This window comes from Amblyomma maculatum, chromosome 2 (genome assembly GCF_055883805.1).
Source record: "Amblyomma maculatum isolate TAMU_Amacu chromosome 2, ASM5588380v1, whole genome shotgun sequence".
NCBI lineage: Eukaryota > Metazoa > Arthropoda > Arachnida > Ixodida > Ixodidae > Amblyomma > Amblyomma maculatum.
The window spans coordinates 133,786,178-133,812,964 of NC_139345.1; positions in this window are offsets into that span (position 1 = coordinate 133,786,178).

Consider the following 26,787-nt stretch of genomic DNA (forward strand, 5'->3'; position numbering starts at 1 on the left):
TCGGAGCCAAAAGCCTGGTATCAGTGGCCATGTCGAGGTGGCTCGAGAGTGGCGGCTGCGTCATCCTTGTGGGGGTGGAAAGGGGCCCAAACTCAGCCGACTGTCCGCGGAGGCGACGACTGAGTCGCTGGTGGACCGGAGTCAGATCCGCCGTGAAGCATGTAAATGTGGGAAAGCGTACCCAGCGCACTCCACCACACTGTAACAAGTATTGCGCCGCAACTCTACGAAACGCCCTAAGCCTAGAAGACTGCTGAGGTCCGATAACGGTCCGAGCGCGATCACAGCCAACCAACTTCGTTGTCTACTCCAACTAGCAACCAACTTTGTCATCTACGCCGACTAGTTACGGACTGTCCCCGCTTCGTCTCTGCAAGGTTCGCTTCCATGCAGCTGATCTGCATGTGCCATCTCCCCCAGAGTCTTAGACTAGCATAGAAAATCTGGAGGCTTAAAACGAACCATTGGGGAACATCACACATCTAAAGAACTTCCTCCACGAGTATGACAGATCCTAAGCCCATTGACGGCGTAAAGCTGCTGCGATAATCAGCGGCTGCCGCGTCAAGCTGTTTTAGAGTCAGAGAACAATACGCCGAGCGCTTCGTAGCATCACTTATGTACAGGGTGTTTTATATCATTGAGCCGTCCTCTCTTTCCCAATTGCAGTTATGTCAAACTCTCCCGAATACATTTTTTTTTCATTTATATTTACGTAGAGCGATGTTTACGAAAGCAATATATCTGTAAAGCAGTAATCTAATTGTTCATACTCGTTTGTATTTGTGACGCCCAAGTCATAATCGTACACAGAAATGTCCTATGAATGATATTCTCATCACCTGGCACACAACGCACTGAAAAGTTCAGGTAGTTTTTCTTTCTTTCCGTTTTTTTTAGTGCATGTTCTCGTAAGTGAATTGAACAAAACAGGTGTATGGAAATATGACTCTGGACTTCCTCATGACATATATAGGAGTCAGATTCGGTATTTGGGTGAATGAAAACACTGCTTTGATGTTGGACGTTCCAATTTACTTGCTAAGTTTGGTTTGGTTCGGTTTGTGGGGTTTAACGTCCCAAAGCAACTCAGGCTATGAGAGACGCCGTAGTGGAGGGCTTCGGAAATTTCGACCACCTGGGGTTTGTTAACGTGCACTGACATCGCACAGCACACGGGCGCCTAGCTTGTCGCCTCCATCGAAAGGTGCTAAGTTTCACACTGCCTACTCTGTGTTCTTGACGCAACCCATTTGTTCCCCCATTGAATATTAATTAATTTATTGGTTTGCAACGCACCAGTGTCTTGAAGACCAAGCAAAACGGCCTAACTTTGGGGCGCTTTCTTGGTTGCTTGTGCCGATTCAAGAGTCTAGCATTTATAATTCAATCTTAACACTTTATCAACAATGTCACTCCTCTTCTACTTGGCTGCAACATTTTGCCGCAAGATCAAATATCTGGCTAATTTTCGCTTCTTTCACATTGAGGCCTTTCATTATCTTCCAAACGGCATTCCTGGACTGCCAGCTTCCCAGCACGGAACTTAAATTGGGTTCGGCACAAGAATTTAGAACACAGCCTTGCCAGTTCCAACTATTTGCTCCGTTAGTATGACTCAGGATGGCGTAACTCACGGTAGTTATATATAGTAACACAAGGTTAATGTTCACGGCTAGGACGAAGGACAGAAACATGAAAGGAAGTCACAAGAAAGTTGATTGTAAAGTAATAGATGGAGAAGAGGACATAGGAAATTGATTGCCAATTTTTCAGCGTCAGTGCAGCCGAACATGTTGTCTAGTGCTGGAAGCCAGCGCAAAAAGAATGCTTTACCGCCGAAGGTGCTTAATAGTCCAAACAGTTAGCCTTTGCTCGACCATCAAGATCTTCGTCGGACATGGAGATGCTCGCGTGGTTGAGCGGGGGCATTTGAGGCCATGAGGTCATCTTGCTCCACAGCATCAGCTTTTGAAGATGTCTCTATGATCTAATATTGGTATTTTTAACTCCCCCAAAACTCTTCTCAGAATTTGAAGATGCAATTTTTAGTTTATGGAATTCTTTTCCTCCACTACTCATGAATGTAGATTGAGGAGGATTTCCAATTTAACAGAAAGATGAATATGTGGAAATTATAGCAGAGTGAATGTGACAAGGCAGCAGCTTGATAAACCTGTTCAATTGTAGCTGTGAGCAGCATCTGTGCATCACCTGTTAATGCAAAAATCCCCGGTATCAGCATCACACAAGGACGAACACAAAGCCAACAAGCCCGGTGAATGAGGTTAAGCTATATATGTACATGGTTTACGGACGCTGCGTTTTTGTTGCTTCGTGTGCAATCACGAAAGCCGTCTTCCTTTTTCGAAAAAAAAACAACAGATACAGCCTACTCACCGATCACAAAGTACTGCGTTGCTGTTAGAACATTACCGCTGGTGTTATACTCAGAGCGTATTGCATAGCTGCAGGAGGCACAGAAAATATGATTGTTATAATTTTTGCATGAAATTTTATGAAACAACGAGAAACTATAAGTGTGATCTAGTGTGAGGTAACAATAACTATTAAGTTGTTTTGTACTGTGGTGAACGAGGAAGTGGCGGTGTTTCGCGCTTCCACGTACCGACAGGTACTCGTTCACACGTATACACACTCGATGCCGATTTTGATAACTTTGATGCCGACTAGTACACCGCCAATATTTTCCTTATATCTGCGGTAATTTAAACTATTCTAATTCTTCCTCTGAACGTGTAGCATTCTCCTTCGCACAAATTGCAGGTTGCAGGATGACAGAAGTTACCCACTGGATATCGACGGTATGAAACTTTCTATACCACAAATATACAACCCCCTATTTTTTCTGCGCACTACAAGACACTTAACACAGCAACATCACGTGGCATACACTGCTGGAGCAAATACTGCATGCAGAAATGGAATGCTTATCGTAAATTGCCACAAACGAAATAGGAGGAGAGAAATATGGGAAGAAATCAATTTGGCAAGCATCTTATAGAATTTTCTCAGTGTTTATTCACTTGCATATGCAGTAGGATCATCTCGGATACATGCAGAATTGAGAAAATTTAAAATAAAAATACAAGGCAAACAAAACACTTATATTTCGTTCACTATTTTTTGCTAATCATATAAAATAAAAGATATATAATAATGTCCCTTCATACAAAACAGCTACAAGGTGTTGCCGTTCTGGTCAATGTTTCATCAGTGCTCGAAAATATGTCTTCTGTTTACTTAGCGATTACATTTGGAATCATATTATACTAATGTGCATTATAACGACAAATTGTCTACTGTATTGCTTTTTGGTGCTTAATTAGTTATGACCATTTAGAAGGCTTATTAAGATAGTTCCTAAAGTTTAGCCTAAATAATCATGGCACAGCTGGCACATAGATTTAAACGTAGCATTGAGCTTGCGCTAAGAAAGGAATTACAAGTTCGCCTTTAGTTTTCAGAGCAGCGCGTACAGACTGAATATTAAAAGGGAGGGACAAATTGTGTCTTGTTCATTTTTCTTGGTCAGGATTCCACTAATATTTGCACTTCCTAATTTAAAGTGCCATGGCCACTTTGTATGGGCACACTTTTACATATATGTAGGGGCATTGCGTAGCTGCCTTTTAGGAAGCACCATTTTAAGTTAGCATTACTATAAATGGCGTCAATATTAGGCTCTCAATTGAAGCTTTTTTTAAGATTACCACCTAAATATTTACCATGAATAGTCCGAGTTATTATATAAATGGTCAATGTGTTCCGCAGTGGTGTTGCAGTGAAGCGTAAACAAAAATCACGTTCCTGGAGAGACATCGCCTTAGTGAGCTTAGGTGCACTCTAACTGAGCTTTATGAGCTGCAGGTGGTTAGAACGAGTGCATATGTTGAAGAAATAATTAACGTAAAAGCAGAGCTTCAACAATTTTCGACGGAAAGGTACAAGGAAGACTTGATAAGATCTAGGTCCCGAAGGTTTGTTGACGACGAGCCTTTCCTTTTTCTTTTTTCACGAAAGATTTCCCACGCAATAAAGAAAACAAAACGTGGTCGCGCAGTGGCTAGGGCGCTCGACTACAGTGTACAAGGATTCGGGATCGAATCCGGGCCATGAAGGCCACTTTTCGATGCAGGTGAAAAGCTAGGCGCATGTGTGCTTTGCAATGTCAGTGTACTTTAAAGAACCTCAGGTGGTAGAAATTTTCGGAACCCTCCATTACGGCGTCTCTCATAGTCTCAGTCACTTTGGGTGCCTAGTTCGTACTCGCGATTCAAAGCAGGAGCGAGTATCATTTATATAAAAAAAATAACAGAAGGGGCCTCAAATGATACCTTAAGGTACTCTCGAAACAACCTCCAAAACAGTATAAATGTGGCGTTTGAGGACGACATATTATTTCTGTTTTTGAAGTAGCTCCTAATGCAGGAAGTTACATTTCCTCGACTTCTAAATGAGGGAAGTTTAGTTATGAATGCTTCATGAAAATGTTCATTAAAAAGTTTTAAAAATCTTAGAAAAACCATCTATATGGACTCCAGCGTTAAATTAATAAACGCATTAGTTATAGCGCTGAATAGTTCTAAATAATTCGGTTGGACAACGCAGAACAAAAGCCTTTCTGCCGACTTTAAACTACTATTATGCGCGTTGTGGGGTAAATTGGCTTTAGTAATTACACGATTTGACAGGTAACATATTCTCTTCAATGAATCTGGCCTGTAATTATTCACCTCGAAACAGGAATTTGATTTTTGTGCAAGGAATAATACTTGCTATGTGGCAGTCACTGGGAATCCCTCATCTTTCTAAGGCACGTAGAGAAATTATGCCAATATTTCACAACTACTATGCATATTTGTTTTTTTTTTTTCAGAAAACAATTTGTTAAGTTGTCGCAAGCTGATGGCATTTATTTAGCGTTCAATTGGTTCAGCAGCGAAAAAGAACCGTGTTCACTTATGATTCCATATCACCTGTGAATATTAAAATAATATAAATGCAGCTAGGCATGCATTGGGGTTCGCGTGAAGACAAATTGGAAAAAGAGATTGAACTCGTTCGCAAAAACAGCATCATCACCAGTGCTTTCGCCTGGAATGTTTATTGTCAAAACACCGCTATAATCCTTCGACAAACACTGCCATAGGCTTTGGGTGTTGTTGTCCACGAACGTCGGCTACGTAATAAAAAAGAAGTCAGATTTTTCTCGCTTGATTTTCATTTCAAACCGTACCAACGTTCAAAATCTATTGATTGTTTCCTCGTTCACGGTGTCGTTTGATCTCCCATGCAGCTTCAAAATTAGGAACTGCTTTTTTCTACTTTTAGATCCGAGTGTAAATAAGGTGCCAAATATGGCGCTTCATTTGGCGCTACCTCATGATTCCATACAATAAACATCATGCAGAGCAAATGAAGCCCCGTGTGGCATATACTGCTTTCGGTGTTTAGTTGGGCAGTATGTGGCGATGTAGAAATTTCGGTATTGCAGGATAAAGTACACATGGTAAATAAACTTTCAAAGCACTCCTTACCACTAACGAAGAGCTCATAAATCATCATAGTTTTGCTTGCAACATCATCTATAGACATTAATATCGCTTTCTGGGTTCTTAGGCACTAATGCATATAATTGGTAGCATGGTAGCAATTCACGTACTATGCAAATTTACAAAAACCTCTTGTTAAGCTACTTGGTGGATGACGTTTCTCCTCAATATGAGCTGTGCACGAAAAGCAACAAACATAGGTACATTAAGAAAACGAAGAGGGAAAAAGAACTCAAAATGTAAACCTGATTTTGTTTATATCACTGAGGCTTATATAGGCGGTGTGTACACGTGCCTAAACAATTCGTGGAGATGAAAAGAGTAGAAAAAGACTGCAAATCAAGCCTGCGAACATGTCAACAGAAGCAGCACAGGAAGTTCTTTTGCGCATTGTACACTGCTACAGAAATGTCACTGATACATTGGTCGCATCTTTCCCGGATGAAATATGCTTCTAAATGCTCACGAGCTACTTTGTATTTCCTCCTGCTTAGACCTTTATTGCTCTTGAGCCGTGGCTCGCGCCCTTCGCATGAAATGCATTGACTCAGCAAGTTCGCTTTTTCTCTACGTCGAATGGATCGAGCATGCTCCCCTGCGTGTGTAATCAAGCAGCGCCCTGTTTAGCCAACACACGCGTCCACGCTGGAGCCGGGTTTTAAAAATCCCGCCTCTTGCACATTTCCTCATTGTTTCGGCATGTTTGATATTGCATCCGTTTATATGGGCGCTTTCGAAGCTATTGCACGGGCATGATCCGTCAAGCTATCATGGCGCTGAAAATGCCACAAAGATGCCGTACCTGTTTACCACTTTCTTCACAGTGCTCAGTCTGCTGACATGTGTGTGTCTTGCCCACCAGGTTTCGTGATTTTCGGCCCCGTTTGGGTATTCGAGGACCCCAGTGGAGCGGAATGCTTTGAGGGGCTGCTCGTCAGCGCCGACGGGTAGGAGCGTGGAGCAGTGGTTCTGTCGTCTCTTCACACTCCCGCCGACCAGAGGCAAACTCCGGCAACCCAGTGAATGCTTGAGAAGAACGGCGTGGGCGCGTCCGCACGTTCGGCACAAAACACGCATGAGTCGAGGCGAGAAAGGGCGAGCGAGGAAGATGTAAGATCGCACTGGTCAAGACAGCGATACTGATCTCACCGCAATCGTTGTAAACTGATCGCCAGCTGATACGTTCGACAAGCCCGAGGTCCCGGGCTGTCGCATGGACGCCCGCTTAGGCGTCTCCGACAAGAAACCAAGAAACGTAGCGCCGAGCCCACAAACAGCGGTGACGAGCTTAACGCTATTCCGCCCGATGAGCGCGAAGCACCGGGATCTCAGCGACTTGAACGAGCCAGTGGGTGAAGCTGAATGCATCTTCAGCCTTTCACCATCAGACAGCACAGAAATAAATAAGGTTTTGCGAGAATTTGTGTGTTGCAGCAGTTTGCCTCACTTCAGCAGAACCAAACTTGCAACGCGGAGGTTGCACTGCGGTCGTCCCAGAGGGAACGTCACACGACCATGTTACCTGAGATGGTCGCTCACAATGGCGAAGCCGGCGCTGACAAGTTTAAAGCCAGATATTCTAGAGAGGCACTTTGCTTTTATCTGGTTAAATCGTTGTTGTGTCTTCTGCATACCTATAAAATGCCAGTTTACAGAAGAGTGAGAAAAAAAGCGGCTATACCGAAGAAAACAACAAAAAATCATTACCAGAACTGAATATTTATTAAAGTAAGTACAAGCAAACACTTGTGGTTCCACTCAGAGCACAACATTAAACGCCACGAGATGTAGGGGGTCATAAAATTATCTAGTACATACGTAATGAGGATAACGAAATAAAATTGACAATTGTGTAAAATATAGGCAACATACTATGACGAGCTGGCTACAGGAAATATAGACTTAATATCCACTGGCCCCCGTAGGAAATATCTCCGCATATTCCAGGGATGATCACGCACGCAGGCGCAGGCACACACACACACACACACACACACACACACACACACACACACACACACACACACACACACACACACACACACACACACACACACACACACACACACACACACACACACACACACACACACACACACACACACACACACACACACACACACACACACACACACACACACACACACACACACACACACACACACACACACACACACACACACACACACACACACACACACACACACACACACACACACACACACACACACACACACACACACACACACACACACACACACACACACACACACACACACACACACACACACACACACACACACACACACACACACACACACACACACACACACACACACACACACACACACACACACACACACACACACACACACACACACACACACACACACACACACACACACACACACACACACACACACACACACACACACACACACACACACACACACACACACACACACACACAGAAACGCAAATCAGGCATACGTGATTGCCGGCCTTTTGCAAATGTACGACGTCCAGCAATGGCCTTCTAATAAAGGAAGTTAACTCGCATAAATTAGCTGTGATTGAGAAGAAAAGAACAGAATGTCAGTGTTATTTAAATGGATGAGATGACTAGCTGTGCTTTTACGGAATGCCTATCAATTTTTGTTTCATTTATTGTTTGCATGTTTCATTGTTCATTTATTATTTTTTTCAGAATCCTTTCTTTTGTTGACTCCGCTTATAACCAAGCTTTCATCGTACTATGGCCATCTGCAGAATGTGAAGTTCACTGCTCTGGACCAGAAATTGCTTTTTTTAATCTATATATGTTGTGTGTGCTTCCCTCAATACATTTTCCTTGCTCCCCTACAGCCGTTTTCTGAGACGGCGCCTCTTTCTTAAATTAAGATTCACAAGCAAGCCTAGCCGGAGCTGTACATCGGTTTATTGCTTCCCCTAATACAAAGAAAGATGGGTTGGTAATAATATTTTCGTGGCTCTGATTTGTTTAGAATAGCCCAGACATTCAATTTTGATCTAAACACAGCTAATCTAGATTTAAGCGTTGACAAACGTGTAGTTGCGCTCGCACCTTCCCATCCATTACGGCTTCTGTATTGGCAGCTGTGAAGACAGAACAGTCATTTATCTGAGCTACACCTTTTTTTTCCCGAATCGACAGAACAGCCTGGAAAGCCTGCCAATAACTGCCTGTGTCAATGTAGAACACATTGTTCCATATAAAAACAGAATGGTGTCGTGAACCTCCACGAAGCTGCTTGGATAACCGATGAGAATGCGTCGTAAGGTGACAAAAAATTGTGCGATTAGAACATCCGTAGAGATTAAATGTCATGCACATATTCTGATGGTATAAATGCGGAGTTTGTGGGTGATGGCTATCGAAATGCTCCTCACAACAAAGTTAGTTTATACTGCGTGTCCTAGATCACTTTCATCATCATCAGCTGGACTTATACCCATTGCAGCACGAAGGCTCTCTCGCATATTCTTCCCATTAATCTGGTCCTGAGCTACCTGCACCATCTTGACCCCTCCACCCACCTCTTGACCCATCAACCCACCTAACATTCCGTCCCCCTCCCATCAACCCCTCTATTCACACTACATGTCCTGCTCATGCATATTTCTTCTTGTTGAATTCTCGTACAGCGTCATTTAACTGCAGTCTGACCCACTATGCAGCTTGCCATCTCCCCGTCACAGCGACCGTCTTCCGTCCCATAGCTGTCTGCGTTGTCCTCAAATTAAATAGAACCTCTTTCCTTAGCCTCTAATTTTCAGTCCCATTAGTGAGTAGATCTCAAATGGAGCTGTTGTATGCTTTCGTCTTGAGTAATACCGGTAAGCTCGTACTCATAATCTGCGAGCACATGTCAGATATGCTCATTCTTCAGATTCTAATAGTTAATTTTCTTTCTTGATCCGGATAAGTATTTACTACCTGTCCTAAGTGCACATTCGTCTAACTTTTGTTTTGTTCCTTCCCGAGTTTTTGATCATTACCTTTGTGTTCCGCATACTAATTTTTAGGCCTACCAGTCTGCTTTTCCGATCTAGGTCATTATTCAATCTTAGCAGTTCATCTCCTTAGTTAGCAAAGTAATCTCATCAGCGAATCCCTAACTGCCCCCCTTCCTAGTCACTAATTACTTCCTCTAAGCAAGCTGCGAATAGCACTGGCGAGATTGTGCCTCCTTGCCTGATACTTGTTTTAAAAAATTCATTAGTTTACTTAACAAGTGTTACGGTTACTGTACAGCCAAGATAGATATCGTCCAGTACATCCACTTACGGCTCCCTTGACATGTGGACTATAATTTATATTGTCACGCGCATTCGCAGAACATCGATGGAAAAAGATGAACGGTCGGATGGATCTGAAGAGCAAAACGAACAGCAAGGGCAGAACGAGGTTTGTTCTACTGGTTCGACAATCATGACGATTCATTAAGTGCACAGATTGGCTTTACAAGCGAGATAAAGAAAAATATTTGGAACGAATCTGCAAAGAGTGCGGAACACACATTGCTTCAGAAAGCGCAAGTACCAGTAGAAACTTGCGCTGCATACATCAAAGCTATCTTAAAGCTGTGCAGGTAGTGAATCTCAGTATGCCTGAAAAAGGTAAAGGTTAGAATATCATAAAATGAGTTGCGGGTGAAAGGAGTTGCGGAAGACGTTTACAAATCCTTGAGTAGCAAAGAGTGCCAAACGCCACTACCGATGTTATAAAATATTCCATTACATTTCAAGCTCTCAAGCTGCTTTGAGTAACCCCTGCAGGGAGTGTTGAAGCCTGTCAACCACTTTCTGTGACTGATACAAAGAGAGTATTGATCGAAGAATTGTCCAGATCCAGGGACACCTAATACAGTAAAGGATATCTGAGACACAGTTGTACACTGCAGGCAGATGTCACCGACCTTTCCACTCCGTGGGTGCAGTCTAGCAGCGCTTAGTGTACGGTCGATGGGAGTAACTCTACCCAACGTTATGCCGACCAGCCGACAGGAAGGAGGCCCACCTACTCTGGAGACGTGGTTTGTCAGCAACGAGAGCCTGACTGCAACCAATGTTGCGACGTTTTTAGTCAAGACGCTTATGTTCACCTCTGGCGCCCCCAACCTTTGTATTATAGGTGTGAGATTGTAGGGCACATCGCTATTTATTGCCGCCGCCGTATCCCGGCCGCTCAAGGTTACTGACCCCCGGTGAACCTCCCCAGACGACTGCAGATCGAACAGCAGCAAACCCCGACTGTATCCGCTTAGGACACCTACCATTCAACACATTTGTGGAGTTCGTCACCTGTATCTGATCGCAGTGTCGTACTGCCACTCCAGTGCCAGCGGCGGTCACCCTCCCCTCGGTGCTGTTCTTTGCCTCTGCATTGGGGAAACTACGAGGCGCGGCCGATGGAGGTTAGGCCGCCGGCGATTCGATGACGGCCATGCCTCTATACATGTTTATGTTAAAAAACAAATTGGAAGTGTTTATTTGTGGTGTGAAAACAATGGCACTTGTAAACACTGGACCTCAGTTTCTCTCATGAGTTTGAGGTCTAAGAATCATTTCGGTAGTGGCGACCATGCAGTGTTATTCCATGGTGTCGGTTGTGAATATTTGGATCCACTTGGTGTGTTTTCTTCAGATGTGTTGTTGGTCACCTAAAGCTTAGAACAGAATTTGCAGTGCTGCCTCTGTCAACGCATGATGTGATTCTTGGAATTTATTTCCTGCAAGTGCGTGGTGCAACTTTACGCTGTCGTACGGGGGAGATTACTTTGAATTCTTCACCACTTTCGGCTTTTTGTGGTGGAAGAGCATCTGTGGTGGAAGAAGACACTATTGTACCAGCTTTACCTGAAGCATTCGCGCGGGTATTCTCCATTCGCAATCGGTGCCAATCTCTTGAAGCTGTAATAAATCGTACAACGCTCACCTTACCTACGAAGAGTATCCTCGTACTTTTTTGCGTCATTCCCGTAACCAGAGGCCACACCGAGCTGTGGACAGTCAAGCACTCTGAAGAGCCAGCTATGTTTCCCCGGGGCCTAAAACTGGCCCGTCTTAGGAAGGTGCGTCAGGGTCCGTCAAGGAGTTAAATATCTCTGTCGTTGGGAGCAGGTATGGAGACCCAATTTAAGGCTATGAATATTAGGTCTCCACAACTGAGCGTCGCAATCTAGTGAAACTTCTGAAGCACGGGCCAGCGTTCAAGCTTGCCATGACCGACACAACACCGCTGTCTACCAGTAGTAATCATCACACGATCAACAACGGGTCTGCAGCTCCCAGACTCTAGAAGGACTACCGAGTCTCAACGATTGAATTTAAGGCCATAGATGAGCACGTTCAAGAGATGCTGAAGCGCGGCACTGTTCGAGAATCTTCCAGCCATTCGAAACCTCCTGTTATTCTTGTTAGAAATAAATATGGCACACGGCGGTTTCTTGTTGACTACCGCCGCTTAGATACATGCATGAAGAAAGATGTCGACCCGCTTCCACGCATTGATGACTAGATGACATAAATGACTTTTTGCCCTCAACTTCATACATTTCTTCTATTGATTCGAGATCACGCTAGTGGCGAATTACCATGCACACTGCAGAAAAAGAACGCATTCATAAGCCAGACGGACATTGTGATATGCCTTTTGGAGTATGCAATGCGCCACCCATCTTCGAGTGGGTCATGGATACAGTCCTGCGGGGACTAAAGTGCCAAATTTGTTTATATTATTTGAACGGCATAGTAATTTTTTGGCAAAACATTTATTGCGAACGCCAGCCGTCTGAATATCGTGTGCGATTGCCGGGAACGAACTGGTCTTGTGCTCAATTTAAAGAAATGCAATTTTGGGGACAGTGAAACAAATGTTCTTCGTTACTTAGTTGCTAAAAAAGGTTTTCGATCAGGTCGTAAGAAAATTGAAGCTGTCAAAAGCTTTGCGGTGCCCCATTCAGTAACAGAGCAGCAGAGATTTGTAGGGCTATGCTCGTACTTTCGACGCTTTATACCAAGGCTTGAACATATCGCTTACCCCCTCATGTGTCAATATATTGAGTTTGAGACAGGCAAAGGAAACCAGTTGCCTACCGCAGCCAGTCGTCTTGAGCAGTTAAAAGAAATTTTTCTTTGCAAATATACCTACTGATATAAATAAGTTTTGATAAATTCCTAAATATTCACTTTAGAGAATAAATTGGGTTGGCAAAGTTAGAGAGGACCTTCAGAAATGCCCATTCTATTATTTGTTATTTGCGCGACATCATTGTGCTGCTTTCAGTCATGTTTTGAGGAAACAAATTTCTGTATGGCCGTGACTTGGCGGCGCTGTCTCACCGGCAGCATGATAGGTCTGCATATGATGTTTCAGCCAGCCGGCGCAAAGGACGGTGCAAATTGCAGAAAGCGCTGTGCTATTGCAGCACCCATCACCAAACATATCGGCTTACAACTGAAATACGAGCTGTCGAGTCGCTGCCGCAACTGATTTCGTTCCCTCAAACCGCCACTAAGAGCAGCACTATGGTGGGGGGCAATTGCACTAGTCGCATAATTTTGTTTAGTATTTCACGCGATTTCTTCGGGAACTCGGAGACAAAGATACACGTGAAGCTTTCCTTGCCGCAACTAGTGAAAAGTTTGAGAGGGAAAAGTTTGACAGGGCACCTGAAGGCCCTCTCAAACTTTACAATTCCGCTATATTCTGCATATTCTGCACTTTCAGGATTTAGTATTTGAAACATAATACTAATTACTATTTATTTAACTCAAAAAGGTAACTTCTCCTAGTGCCCAATACTGCTGGCAGTTGTTTGTAACTGGTCTTATTCACCTACTTTAAATAGTTTATTTCTAGCACTTCGCTCCCTCGCTGGAGCGAACGGCGCTAGTGTCGACCTAGGGTAGTAAGTGGGATCCCGTGACTCCTCTTAGTGCTGCTGAAGCAGACACTTGATTGCATTTGTGCATTTTAAAAGATAACAGTCGTGTTTATTTATGTAGTTTTGGTTTTTAAAGGGTACCAGCCTTACACTTTTTGATCTTGAATCATTACTGAGGCTGCTGAAGTTTATTTAAACTGTTGCTACGGTCTGTTACTTTTCTCTACCCGGAGGTAAGCGTATGTGTGCGTGTGTGTGAAAAACTATTGTACAGAGGAAGCTTGAGGTAGCCGGGGCAACCTCTCGCAATCATTAGGTGGTCTTCTCATTACAGGAGCTGATTGGCGAATGCCGAAACTCGGGCTTGGTGAACCAGTGCCTTCTGGCTTGCCAGGTCGGGGCAGCCGAGCAGGGCTGCCTCAGTCCTCATGGGTGGGGTTGGGTGAAAACACGGCACAAGCTCCCATCGCTACCCGAAACACATGCTCACAGAATATTCTTAATCAAGATTTCAATGGACAAGGAAGCGAGTGATCATTCTCATGATTTGCGCAGCGGACATTTCAGCGAGCAAGATTTCGTCCATGGAGTTGGCTCTAAAAAGTTCGGTGAGCGCGCGTTTTATTTTGCGCTTGTCACTTGTGACGCTAACAATATTATTGCTGAAAGGATGCGAAAAATGGTGGCTTTTTCTTGGAGCAGCACGCTCCCATAAAAAGGAAGGGTCAGTCGAAATCCAGAAGGTCTCAAATTATTCTAAATGAATGCATTGACACAGAAGTTTCGCTCAAATGATCTAGAAGATCCTTTCGTCTCGGGCAGCGATATGAATGATGAGTTGTCTCAGGCAGCGTCTCCAGTGCTGTAGTAGTTTCAAATATCCGTGAACAAACGAAAGATAGAGCAGTGCTTGCATGTTGTGATGTGCTGATCGAGTCGAGATGTGCGTAAAAGAAAAGCTACTATGTGAGGGGAAAACGAATATCTGCTCTAACCAAGTGCCAATGACGGTACTTAATGTGCAAAATATTCGCTGCGTGGAATGCACGCCTTCACACTTAAAAAAATTAATCCATGTCATTTCAACAGTCAAATTAGTCTGGTTCAAGGCAGCAGGCCAACGGTGCCGCTTCAGGCGCTGCTATGCGAAGGAGCTCAGCCTTTTTCAGGCTCCTGACAATCCTCTGCTCTCGCAGATGAATCCTATTGCCTGTTCAGTGACCGTTTGAAACATGACTGGTTGTGGGGCAGCTTCAGCTGTTTTTTTTTCCATAACTGCAGCAAGGCTGCAGCCGGTGCGCGTCGTCGTATGTAAAGCTCGCTAACTACGATATCTCTCATTCAATGAAGTGCTTTCTTGCCGAATGAGTGGGTCTAATGCCTCAATATAAGCTTATAGAGGCCAAGACCGAGGTGTATATTAAATGAATAAATGAATGTAATGTTATCGCGCAACTGGACTACCTAGGAGAGAGTCCTACAGCGGCTCCTAAACGCGCGTTATATCCCACTTCGTCACACGAGCGCTTTCGAGAGGTGGCACCACAGTGTGTCCTCGCACCCAATAGTGCGCCCCTTAGACAACACTGCGTGGAGGTTCAAAGGGACAACATTAGTAAGCCTTAGAACGCTTGTGATTGCTGTAGAGAGCCTACGCCTGTATGCTATTTCTGCTAACGTAATGTGGGTATATTATGGACCCATGTTTGGCGTGGTGCTATTTTTAGTAAAAGGGAACGCAAAATCAGAAATGGGACCGCAGACGTGAGCTATTAGCGTGGTCGCCCCACGCCTTTAACTACGTAGCTTAGGAACGAGTGTAATATTCAAGGTGAAATATGTTAGCCACTGAAAAGAAATGCTCACAAATGCCGCTCGAGGCATTGTTACCGAAACACAGCGTCGACGGCATCAGGTTTTATGAAAGCTCGTCATTTAGAACAATCTAGAACTGCTTAAACATTCAGTGCCAGTTAAAAAATGCTTATTGTAGATAAAGTAGAGTTTCCTGAAACTGCACACATTTAGTAGCTTGTCTCTCAAATTCTTTCCCTCAGCATATTGACGACATATATGCTAGGATTGCTGCGATCAAGATTTGCAATTTTATGTATTGTAATCATGGGTAAATTGTTTTTTTACAGCTGTTCCTCTCTGAGTACACAGTTGTAATACTACATCACTTTCCGCGCACAAGCAAGAGTGTCAAAATAGCTTATTTTTAGTAGACTAAGCACTAGGGATGCAAACGTTCTGGAAATTTTGAAAAGATGGAAAAAGCGGGTTGTCAAGTCTTCTATGAAAACAAATTACAAAAACGGAAACATACTTCGAACAGCATGTAATTATTCGCTCAAAAGCACAAGCATCAATAATAAATTTATCTTTATAATATCATTCAAAGCAAGCTTCGACCCTCAGCCGCATATCAAGTGCATGTGATAGTGGAAATTACTTTCAACAGTACTACTGGAAGCTTGCTGTCTATGACAGACGCCACTACATTACTATACCCGGGTATTTAAGGCACTTTGTAGACCTTACCAGCTAAATCCACCATGTGTGATTATTCTTGGCAGTTTGGACTATTAAATCTAATAGAGGATTCAGCATAGCCACCAAAAATTCACTAGTGCCGCTCCGCAAAATGTTTGTCCATCATTTTGTCAGTAGTGTTCGGCGCTCCTTATCATTCGAGACCTCACCTACATTCTGCTTCATACTCGTGTGCATCGATGCGAGCAATGCTCCGGTCACATGAGAAGATCGACCTGAAACAACGCCAGTTTTGCTTTGGACGTCTGTAGTAATTCGGACCAGAAAACACGCAGCATGTTTGACTTTATTTTGACAGGGGTGACGTTCTTCACCGATGTAAAGTTCCGACTTTCTTGATTGACTTACAACTAAAGTGAAAAAACAATTCTGGTGATTGACATTGGTTTACTCAGGTAAATTTTCAAAATGTCCATCTCTTAAGAAACAAATTTCTCGTAAACCATGTCGCATTGAATGGTCCATATAAAACGTGACAGTAATTGAACACTTACTGCTTTTTTCACCGATGAAGTTCCACACATGACATGTTTCCAAGCGTTAAAGAGCCGGCAAACCATTTCCAGCTCTAACGGTATCTTAGGCACTATAAGTACTCTATTCCCTTTACAGCACTGTGAACGTATACATAGGCAAGACTGCATGGCCGCAAGAGTTAAATGTCTCTTTTTTTGTTTCCTTGAAAGCTCTTTAATGGCAGCTCGAATATACCTTGTATAGACCCTTTGTAAATAGTTTGCTACTGTAACCTTAAAAAAACAACCATTAGCGTACCCTCCAGAAGGCTTGAATTGAAATAAGGTAGCTTCTGTTGGCAAACGTCTATGCGGTTTTAATAATTGCGCATCAGCAAGTCGAGCATTTGGTTAAACAAGCCCTGAGGTAAATCATTATTGCGGACTTGTTGGCCTCTGCTCGGAGCAACAGTGGTGCCCACGTTTTCGCAGGTCTAACGTCTGAAAGACGCTGCATTGACAGGCGATGACCAGCGCTCGGCTACTGAGCGGATAAGGGTTCAGTTGCAGGCAAGGTGGCCGCATTCTGGCAGAGGCGAGGCGCAGGGCTAGAATATTCTTCGGAACAAGAGTGAAGGTTAAAGAAACCCCTACAATAAAACTTATCTGAAGCCTGCGGTGCTGCCCAGGTAATGGTCGACGGTAAACCAACAAATAACAAAACATATGAAGATTACAATTGCTCACTTCTTTTTCGACGAAGCATGGTGCAGTGGTTTTCAAGGTAAAAAATGAACGTATACTGATCAAACAAAGCGGTCATAGAACCTTGAAGGCACAGTAAAAAATTTTCAATTTTTGGGGTTTTGTTCCGTGAGAAATACATAAAAAGTTAAAAACTTTTGAGACCTTTAAAGGATATGGCATCAGTATTTCGAAGTTAGTATTGAAAATAAATAATGGCCCTGTTAACGCTTTCAGATTCGGAAAATACCAAGCTTTTACTTTAAAGGTCGAAAAAATGCTTAGAGTTAGGCTGGAGGACAACGTTAGGAGCCTAAACCTACCCAGCTGTCTCGCTGAAAATTTCAACTGGATTCAGTTCTTTATTTAACACAGAAATAAACGGTCTCCAGGGCTAAAAGGTGCGGCCGGCGACTTGGCTGGGCTCTGGAGAAGTTTACAAGGCAGCCGCAGACGTTGGTTGCAGAGTATAAGACAAAAACGAACATTTACGAACACTGCGTAACTAAACGTATAAAAAGGTAAGGACCTGCTGGGAAATATATCGCGTCAATCGGTAATCCTCATTCTACAACCCTGAAAAGTGTATTTTTAGCTGCTTGGTCGACTTGAAGGCTGCTTGTTTAGCTTTATTCTGTAGGACTGGTAGATTGCGTTTTAATAATTGCGTATAGAACGAACCACGGGTCCGAAATTCGAGTTAAAAATATGGTACTTTCTGTCGCAGCAAAGCGTCGAACGAAGAAAACGTTGACTGTCAAGCTGGAAAAATGGCAAGCATGAAACAAGCAATACTCCTAATGACGTTCAAACTTGATTATATTGTACTTTTCAAATAAGCTCCAGTGCCTTCTATTTCATTTTGGTACTCCGATCATATTTCATGCGGAAATCCTTCACGCAAACAAAAGCTCATTTTCAGAGTACTGTGTTGCTGCCTTTGATTCCGGATTCGGAAACCCTAGCCGTACTGCAAGCAGTGATTAACGGGTCAAAAAATCCGCCACCGCGGTAGTTGTGGCCGCCATCACTTCCTACGGCCGTGTTTGCTGTCTTCATATGCGAAATATTCGAAGCCTGGGAGCCACCACCGTTAGGTGGCGTTGGCCGAGAGAGGGAATGAGAAGGAATGTCGTTCTTGCGACAGCACTCTTCTGCGCTTTACTTCCTTAGGTGAGAGGTGGGCATTTGCTAAGAAGCTGATTGCCAAGGAAATAAGGAAGGCAGCAAGGAAACAAGGAAGTGCTTGCAGAAAGAAATTAAACTCGGATAAAATTCAGGACGGCCCATGCATTAGCACAAAGCATAAGTGGCAAGTTAGTACTGCATCATTTCGCTTGACGTAACAGCGCACTTAAACAGTGGGCCAGTTATAGAAGAGACACTTGCAAGCGGTTGTGGCTATTGCATGCCTGTTATTTTGTTTACGTGCGGGCTTACAACATAACAGCAACATATTGATTAATAGCGACGGCAGGACACGGATTGTGGGGGGTGCAGGGGATCCCTTTGCACACATTGATAACAGCTGGGGTATGGTTATTAGGTAGGCGTGACATGGTCCATAGGGTCACGAAGAGTCGGACACGACTGAACGACTGAACTGAACTGAACTGAACTTGGGTATGGTCAGAAAAAATGTTTGAAAACGCCTTTATAAAGTGGATATGGTAAAGAAACTTCAATTTATAAAGAAATATATAGCGCAATGAAACCACATACAGAACTAAAAATCCTTAGCAGTACTGCTTGTTCCACTTCTAAGGAGGAGGTGGAGGAGGAAAGGTAAGATTGTTAACCACGAGAAGAAACAGGTTTGCTGCCCTGCAATGGGGAAAGGGGGTGAGTCGATATAAAAGTGAAGGATAAAGGGAGTTACGTGACTATGAAGTTAGTATAGTATATTCAGTAAATCAACGAAGTCAGTATAGTCAGTAATCACAGCCTACTATGCAGGCCCGTGGTTCACAAGAAACGAAGCAGTGTCGTGCAGGCTTTCATCACCGACGATCGCCGCGGCCTGTAGCCTAGAATCTAAATTTCTTTCAGCGGGAGTCCATCTAGACGCTCCAGTGCACGACAAAGAGACTGTCGTTCGGCACTGCATGTGGGCACTCACTAAGAATGTGGGCTATATTCTTGTTGCACCCGCGGGTTACAGATGGAGGACTATTAGTCATACCTATCACAAATGAATAATACTTGGTGAATGGTACACCAACCCACAGGCGCACATCAAATTTGCTTCACGTCGGGGTGGGCAGGGTGGAAGACGGAGCGTCAGGTCAGGATTAAAGCGGTAACCGCATGAGGCGACAACCCCTAGCGATCCGTCGCGCGACGCCGCCACCAGCGACACCGGAGCGACGGGGCTCAGCTACAGAAAGGCGTGTTTTCAGCGTTGCTCTGTTACCGCCGCCTCGTCATTCGGTCAAGGGGAGTTCAATCACGCTTTTAATGCGGTAGCGTTAAGGAGCTCGTGTCGTAGAAAAGTCGGTGTCGTCGGCGGCGTTGGCCGTGAGCGATAAATCCCGGCATGCACTTCATAAATAAAAAGCAGCTTCCAAGATGGGCTGGGTTGGAATCGAACCAGGGTCTCCGGAGTGTGAGACGGAGACGCTACCAATCAGCCACGAGTTCGATGCTTGAAAGCGGTACAAAAGCGCTTCTAGTGAATGCGGTGTTGCCTTAGAAACGTGCCGTAGAACGTTATACTGCGGTGTATATCGGTAATTATGAGCATGTTACTTACAGAAGTCGCAATTGCACGAGTAGCGAAGTACGTTTCCGCTACATTTTTATATCCCATTTCTAACACTAAACAGCATGAAGTACGATAAAACACTGATGAAATTTCTTGTAACGCATCGTATTTTAAATGGCCACAGCGCAGCGGTGCGTATACACTGCGATGCCGACTTGCATTGCAAGCAGCGACTTTCTCCTGCTCCTTTCGGAAATTAACAATATCTAGCCACGCTAACCTTTTTTTTTTCTTTTATTACTCTTCCAAGCTTTTACTGAATTATCTCGATGCACTCATATATACACGGATCAGACGCAGTGAGCGCGTGGTTCTTCTCCCAAACCGGACTAGGAAAAAAAACTTCGCACGGAATAATAAAAAAAAAGCCAGAACGGAAGTTGAGCCCCCCAAAGCCCTCTGCGATTGGCTGCCTCGCGAGCTGCTTCCGGGCGACACGCGAAATTTTCTAAAAACCCAGAAACCGAGCGACAGCGACGAGCGGCAATGCTTTGGCGGCCCTCAGCCCGTCGCGCGACGGCGTCGCGCGGCATGTCGCCGCGAATTGCCGCCTCATGCGGTTAGCGCTTAAGGGATTTTAAGCGGGAGTTCACAAACTGGCCTAGCATTCCACATGGTGAGCGTGAGCTCCCGCACAAGTGAGCGAAGTCTGCCCGCTGCATCTGCTTTGGAAAAGGGTATCGACACGCAATCGCCATCTTGGTCGGCGGTTCGCTCGACCTCCTCTGCACGGAGATTGCCCGCTGTGTCCTGAAAACCATTGGTAGATGATTTCATGTTCTTAATTGATGGCATAGAGATGGAGTGCTCGTATTTCCGCAAAGAATAGTTCATGACTCCATGACGAAGCGTAACTTGTAAGGCTTGCAGCGCTGCTTTAGAATGCATGAAAATAGACCACTGCTGGATATTGTTGACTGATAGGCTCAACTGCGACACGAAGAGCCGCTAGTTCTGCGGCTTTTGAAGAAGACTGGCGAGTTGTCCTAACTTTGGTTTCTGTAGTCCTCGCGCCTATGAACATGGAGCCATATGTGATTGTTGTTACCAACTCGACAGAATGTAATTCAGTATAATAATCTTTCATATGGATATTTGCAGCGTAAATCTACTTACCCTTTATTTTGACTCATATTGAACCATTTAGTCTCATATAGCGCAGTCTGGGCAGTTTCATTTTTGGAATTTCGAGCGGCCATGGTGCACCTGATCGTGTCATTGCCGTAAGGGTCGAAATTGCGCATTTTAATATACATATTTTCGCCTTCTGCACCAATAAACTGGAAACGTATCGAAGAAAGCAGTGGTTAAAATTATTACCGATGGCTCAATGTGATGTCTTAAAAATTGTTAATTTTCAAAAGCTGTTGAGTAATCTTAAGGACGCTAGACCCAAACAGTGATGGTATGACTATCAAAAGCGGGAAAGGTGAAAGAACTGAGCCGCTGTACATCAAGGAAGAGTGATGTTCTTTCCTGAATAGTTACCGCCACGCCTACACACCAAAATGTTTTTGAATGAAACCATACTACTTGTGCGCCTAGCAGCGATCGGTTACACGGCGCGAGGCTTCTCCTTCTTCTGAATTAGAGCACGTGCACATCACATCGACAGTTGCATGTGTGTCATTATCTCGAACGATAACTTTCCAGCAAAAGACAAAGGGACAGTCCTTGCGGTTTAGTGTTTTGATTTCCTGCACTAGTAGTGATCTGCTTGGACAAATAATAAAATATAGCTTAATATTTTGCTTTATAAGATTTTATGCCTTCAAGTATGTCTTGCATTTAAAAACTGCGTCATTAGGTAGGAATAAAGTGCCTGCAATTATTTCTAGTGTCTCCAGGGACTTCATGAACACCGCGTCCTACAGTGACCTATAGTGGAATAAGTGTTTTATTACCTAATTTGGTTTCGTTTCTGGGGTTTAACGTCCCAAAGCGACTCAGGCTCCGAGAGACGCTGTAGTGGAAGGCTCCGGATATTTCTAGCACCTGGAAGTCTTTAACGTGCGCTGACATCGCCAGAACACGGGCGCCTGCTTATCACCTCCATCAAACAGCGCCGCCGCGGCCAACATTCAATCCCGCATCCTTGGGTGTAGTAGTAGGTGCCCTAACCACTGCATCACCACAGCGAGGCCGTATTATCTAAGACTTGTCCGGTTTATTAAGCTTTTCGCCAGAGGTCTAAATCTTTGAAATTATTGTATAAAAAATTCTTAGTGCACATGTTTGTCTTCATATTACGTGTATCTTTGTAGGCAGCACCACCAAAGAGAGCTTAGCCGCAACGTTTCTTTTGCAATAGTTTGACGAAGTGTTACGAAAGTAAAGAAAGCCGCTCTAGAAACCACAGTAGCTTGAGAAATTAACCAAATCTACAAAACAAATTTTATGGCTTCAATTCCTACATAAAATATTGTTATGTTGAACATAAACGTAATAATCGAATTTTTATAGTCAGTAAGTATTGGACTCATATTTATGAACCACGACGAAATTAATGTGCCATTTGCGATTGTAATGAACGAATTGTGCCATCATTTATGATATAATGTTTTGAGAAAACAACACAGCTGTATTTATTGAGTTAATAAAGAAATAAGCTAAAGAAATAAAAACGTTAATAAAGAAAAAAGCAACCAGCCAAGAAACCGGTTGAGTTTTAAAAGTGCTAAAATGCAACGTGTCTTTAGAAGAGCATTAAGAAATCTCTCGGCGCATAAGAAGAAGCTGCAACTAGTACAGTAGAGTACATAGAATAGAATAGATCACAAACCGTAGAAGCCTCTCGCGCGCACACGCGCGCGACTTGTGTGTGTGCGTGTGTGCGTGTGCGCGCGCACACACACACACACACGCACGCACGCACGCACGCACACGCACACACACACACACACACGCACGCACACAAGGATTGTCCTTGTCCACGTGTGCGTGCCTTTTAAGTTTTGTCATCTGTTCAGCTGCATGTTTTATCATGAAATCTAGTATTTTTCAAGGTACCTGGTAAATGCGTACCACCCCACTTCAATTCGTCTTCTCTTGTTTTTCGCATTTCCGCTAGGAAGCTACGGTCATTTCGTGGTTGAGTAGATTTAGTCTTTCATCGCATTCAACTCCCATTATCGTGGGCTGCCGCTCCTCCTGGTGATTCTTAAATATTACTGTCACTTCTGCACGTTCATTTTTTTTTAAATCCAGTGGTCCGCCTAGAATGTCTAAGTGTCTGTTGCGGTTCGTGCCCTCAGATCCCTATCAAGGCAATCCAGTGGCCTGCCTTGAATGTCTACGTATGTATTGCGGTTCGCGCCCTCAGATACCTATCAAGGCGTTGTGAAGAATGAATCGCAGGTTACTAAGATATCCTGCAGAAACATTTATTTCTAAGTACTGCTTATCACATTCGCTAAACACCTCCTGTAAGCAAGCGGTGAATAAATCTGTAGAGATCGTGTCTCTCTGCCTAGCCTAAATTCCTGCTAGGGTCTGAATACCTTCTTTATAGACAACTGTGCTTATTTTAAACCGCTTTTGATAGAGTAAAAATTAACAGCATATTGGCACGTAATGGTGACAATCCCGGTAGCCAGAAACGAAGACACTGGTCTTGCACTTGAATGAAACTCTTTATTGGGATGACTTGCGCCCGCAAAAGAACTGAGCGAATCAAAGAAGAACGAATGGAACTTCACTAAAGACGTTAAAAAAAAGAACAAGAAACATAAGCACAATGGCAAATACGGTATTGAAGCACAATAGTAAGCACTAACATAATTCACTGCACAATTACACAGCGTAAGGTAAATATTCTGTGAGACTTAACACATCGCGAGGGCATGATAAACGATAAAAATAAAACACTAACAAACATTTTCCCTTTCTTACAATTTTTCAAGAGAAACAAATCAAGCACAAAGGAAGTCATGAAGCGCTAAAAAGTGCAACGGCAATGACTTCAAATTGCGAACAAAATGCTTCTCGAAAGAAAGAAGTTTCAACACTTTTTTTTGAAACCATGCAAGCCTCTGGTTCAAATCAACATTCTCTGTCGGATCTATTCAGTATCTTGACTTGTTGAAAATGTAAAGTTTGATGTCCATGGTTGGTTTTCATGCACGGTTGTCTAAATGTTGGATTTGTGAAGATTTGTGATTTTTGCGCTAGACGAACAGTCGCCTGACGTTTCTTATCCCAAAGTCGTCGTTGCCGATGATACTGATCTCCCTGCGTGCTCTTTCGTTCTTGTGCCCACCGCTTGCGCTTTTTCCCGCACTAGCGAGGTACTTTTCACACCATCACCTACCTTTCGAAACCGCAAGTCTCCCCCTGCCTTATGCCGTACTTTCTATATCAGCTGGCCTCACCGCGCTCTGGATTTCTAATCCGTTCTCATTTCCCGTATTCCGGCGTCGCGGTGAATGCCTCGGCCCCATCCAGCGAATGGATTCTATTCTCACCGCTGACGAAACACCCTCTTCGCAGCCCGCTGACTCGGCTGAACTCACACAGCCTGTTCTTGGGCTGGACAAGTTTTCTACCGACGTTTTTCTCCGCTCCATCGATGCCAATCTGGGCCTCAACGCTCTGAAATCCTCGCACTGCTTCATCAGTTCCGCTCTTCATTCGGCTCCGATCAGCCTGCATTGAGCCGTACATCAACTGTTGCCCACCACATTGACACCGTTTCCCATGCTCCTCTGCGCCAGTGTTCCTAGCGAATGTCTGCCAACTAGCGCCGAGTTATTGAAGCCCAAGTTCATACTATGCTTCAGAATGGCGTGATTGAGCCGTCTAACAGTCCGTCGTCCTCTTCTGTTGTCCTAGTGAGGAAGAAAGACGGTTCTATACGCTTCTGCGTCGGCTACCGTCACCTGAACAAAATCACGAGAAAAGACGTCTACCCCCTTCCGCGTATAGGTCATCCATTGGACTGTTTACAAGGTGCTCGACTCTTTTCTTCGCTCGATTTACGATCTGGCTACTGGCAGGTGCCCATGGCTGCGAAAGATCGCCCTAAAAGCGGATTTGTCACCCCCGATGGCCTCTTTAAACTTACCGTCATGCATTTTGGACTCTGTAATGCCCCTGCTACATTCGAGCGTATGATGGATACTATACTGCGTGGCCTGAAGTGTAAGACGTGCCTCTTTTATCGTGACGACGTCGTGGTGTTCTCGCCGGATTTTGCGACCTACCTTTTTCGCCTGAAGCAGGTCTTGACATGTTTTGCGAACGCCGGCCTACAGCTCAACTTGCAGAAGTATCGTTTTGCTGCTCGTGAGCTGACAATTTTAGGCCACGTTGTGTCCAAGGAAGGTATACGTCCTGATCCCGCTAAACTTCTAGCTGCGACCAAGCTTCCAAAGCCTACTACCATCAAGCAATTAAGATGTTGTTTGGGCCTGTGCTGATACTTTCAGCGTTTTATGCGAAAATTTGCTTCCATTATCGCCCCGCTGACTCAGCTTCTCGGCAATACCTCAGATATTTCGCTGTGGTCACCAGCATGCGACGACGACTGCAACACATTGCGCCGCCTCCTCACAGCCCCACCTATCCTGCGCTATTTTGACCCTGAGGTGCCCACCAAAGGACCAAAGTGCATGCAGACGCCAGTGGTGTCAGCATCGGCGCTGTGCTTGCTCAGCGCCCCTTCGGTTCGGCTCCGGCTTCGGTATGCCAGCCGTACTCTCACAAAAGCCGAAGTGAACTACTCTGTAACGGAATAGTAGTTATTGGCCATCGTGTGGGCCTTCACAAAGTTTCGCCCTTACCTTTACGGCTGTTCGTTTGATGTAGTCACGGACCATTATGCCCTCTGCTGGCTTTCATCGCTCTAGGACCCTTCCGGCCGCTTGGCACGGTGGGCTATTGTCTACAAGACAATGACATCCGTGTTATTTGCCCATCTGGTCGCAAGCATATAAACGCCGACGCTTTGTCTTGCTCACCGCTCGCAGCCCACCTTGCCAGACTCTCCGTCTTGGACTCAGCGGTATCTTCCCTCAACATCAGTGACATGCACGCTGAACAACGAAAGGATCCATTAATCGCATCCCTTATGAATACCTTTCCAACAATTCAGCGATTACCGCTTCACGCGCTCTTCGCCGTCAAGCTTCCCACTATGAGATTCGGGATCACCTCCTTTACCGGCTCAACTACAACTCGAGTGGACGGAAATAGCTCCTCGTGATTCCGTGCCATCTACGGACTTAAATATGTACAGCTTCTTACGCCGATCAGCAGTGCGGTTACGCCGGAGTTTTCAAGACGTACACTCGAATCCGTCTTCGCTACTACTGGCGCGGCATGTACAACTCAGTTCTTAGGTACGTTCGATCGTGCTTGATTTGCCGACGTCGCAAACCTGCTTCTCACCATTTGGCTGGTGAGTTACAGCCTCTCACATGCCCGCTTATACCGCTCGACCGCATTGGAAATAACCTCTGTGGCCCTCTCCCGCATACAGCTGATGGAAATCGCTGGGTCATTGTCGCCGTCGACCACCTGACGCGATGTGCCGAAACTGCCGCGCTCCCAGCTGCAACAGTCCGAGATGTGGCCGGTTTCTTATTGAAGAACTTCATTCTCCGTTACGGTGCTCCTCGTGTATCACTCAGCGACAGAGGCTATGCTTTCTTATCTGACGTCCTTCAAGCCCTGCTCGCTCAGTGCAAAATCATTCACCGGACTTGCACCGCCTACCACCCGCAAACAAACGGCTTTACTAAGCGATTAAATCGCACTCTCGGTGACATGCTCGCGAAGTAGGT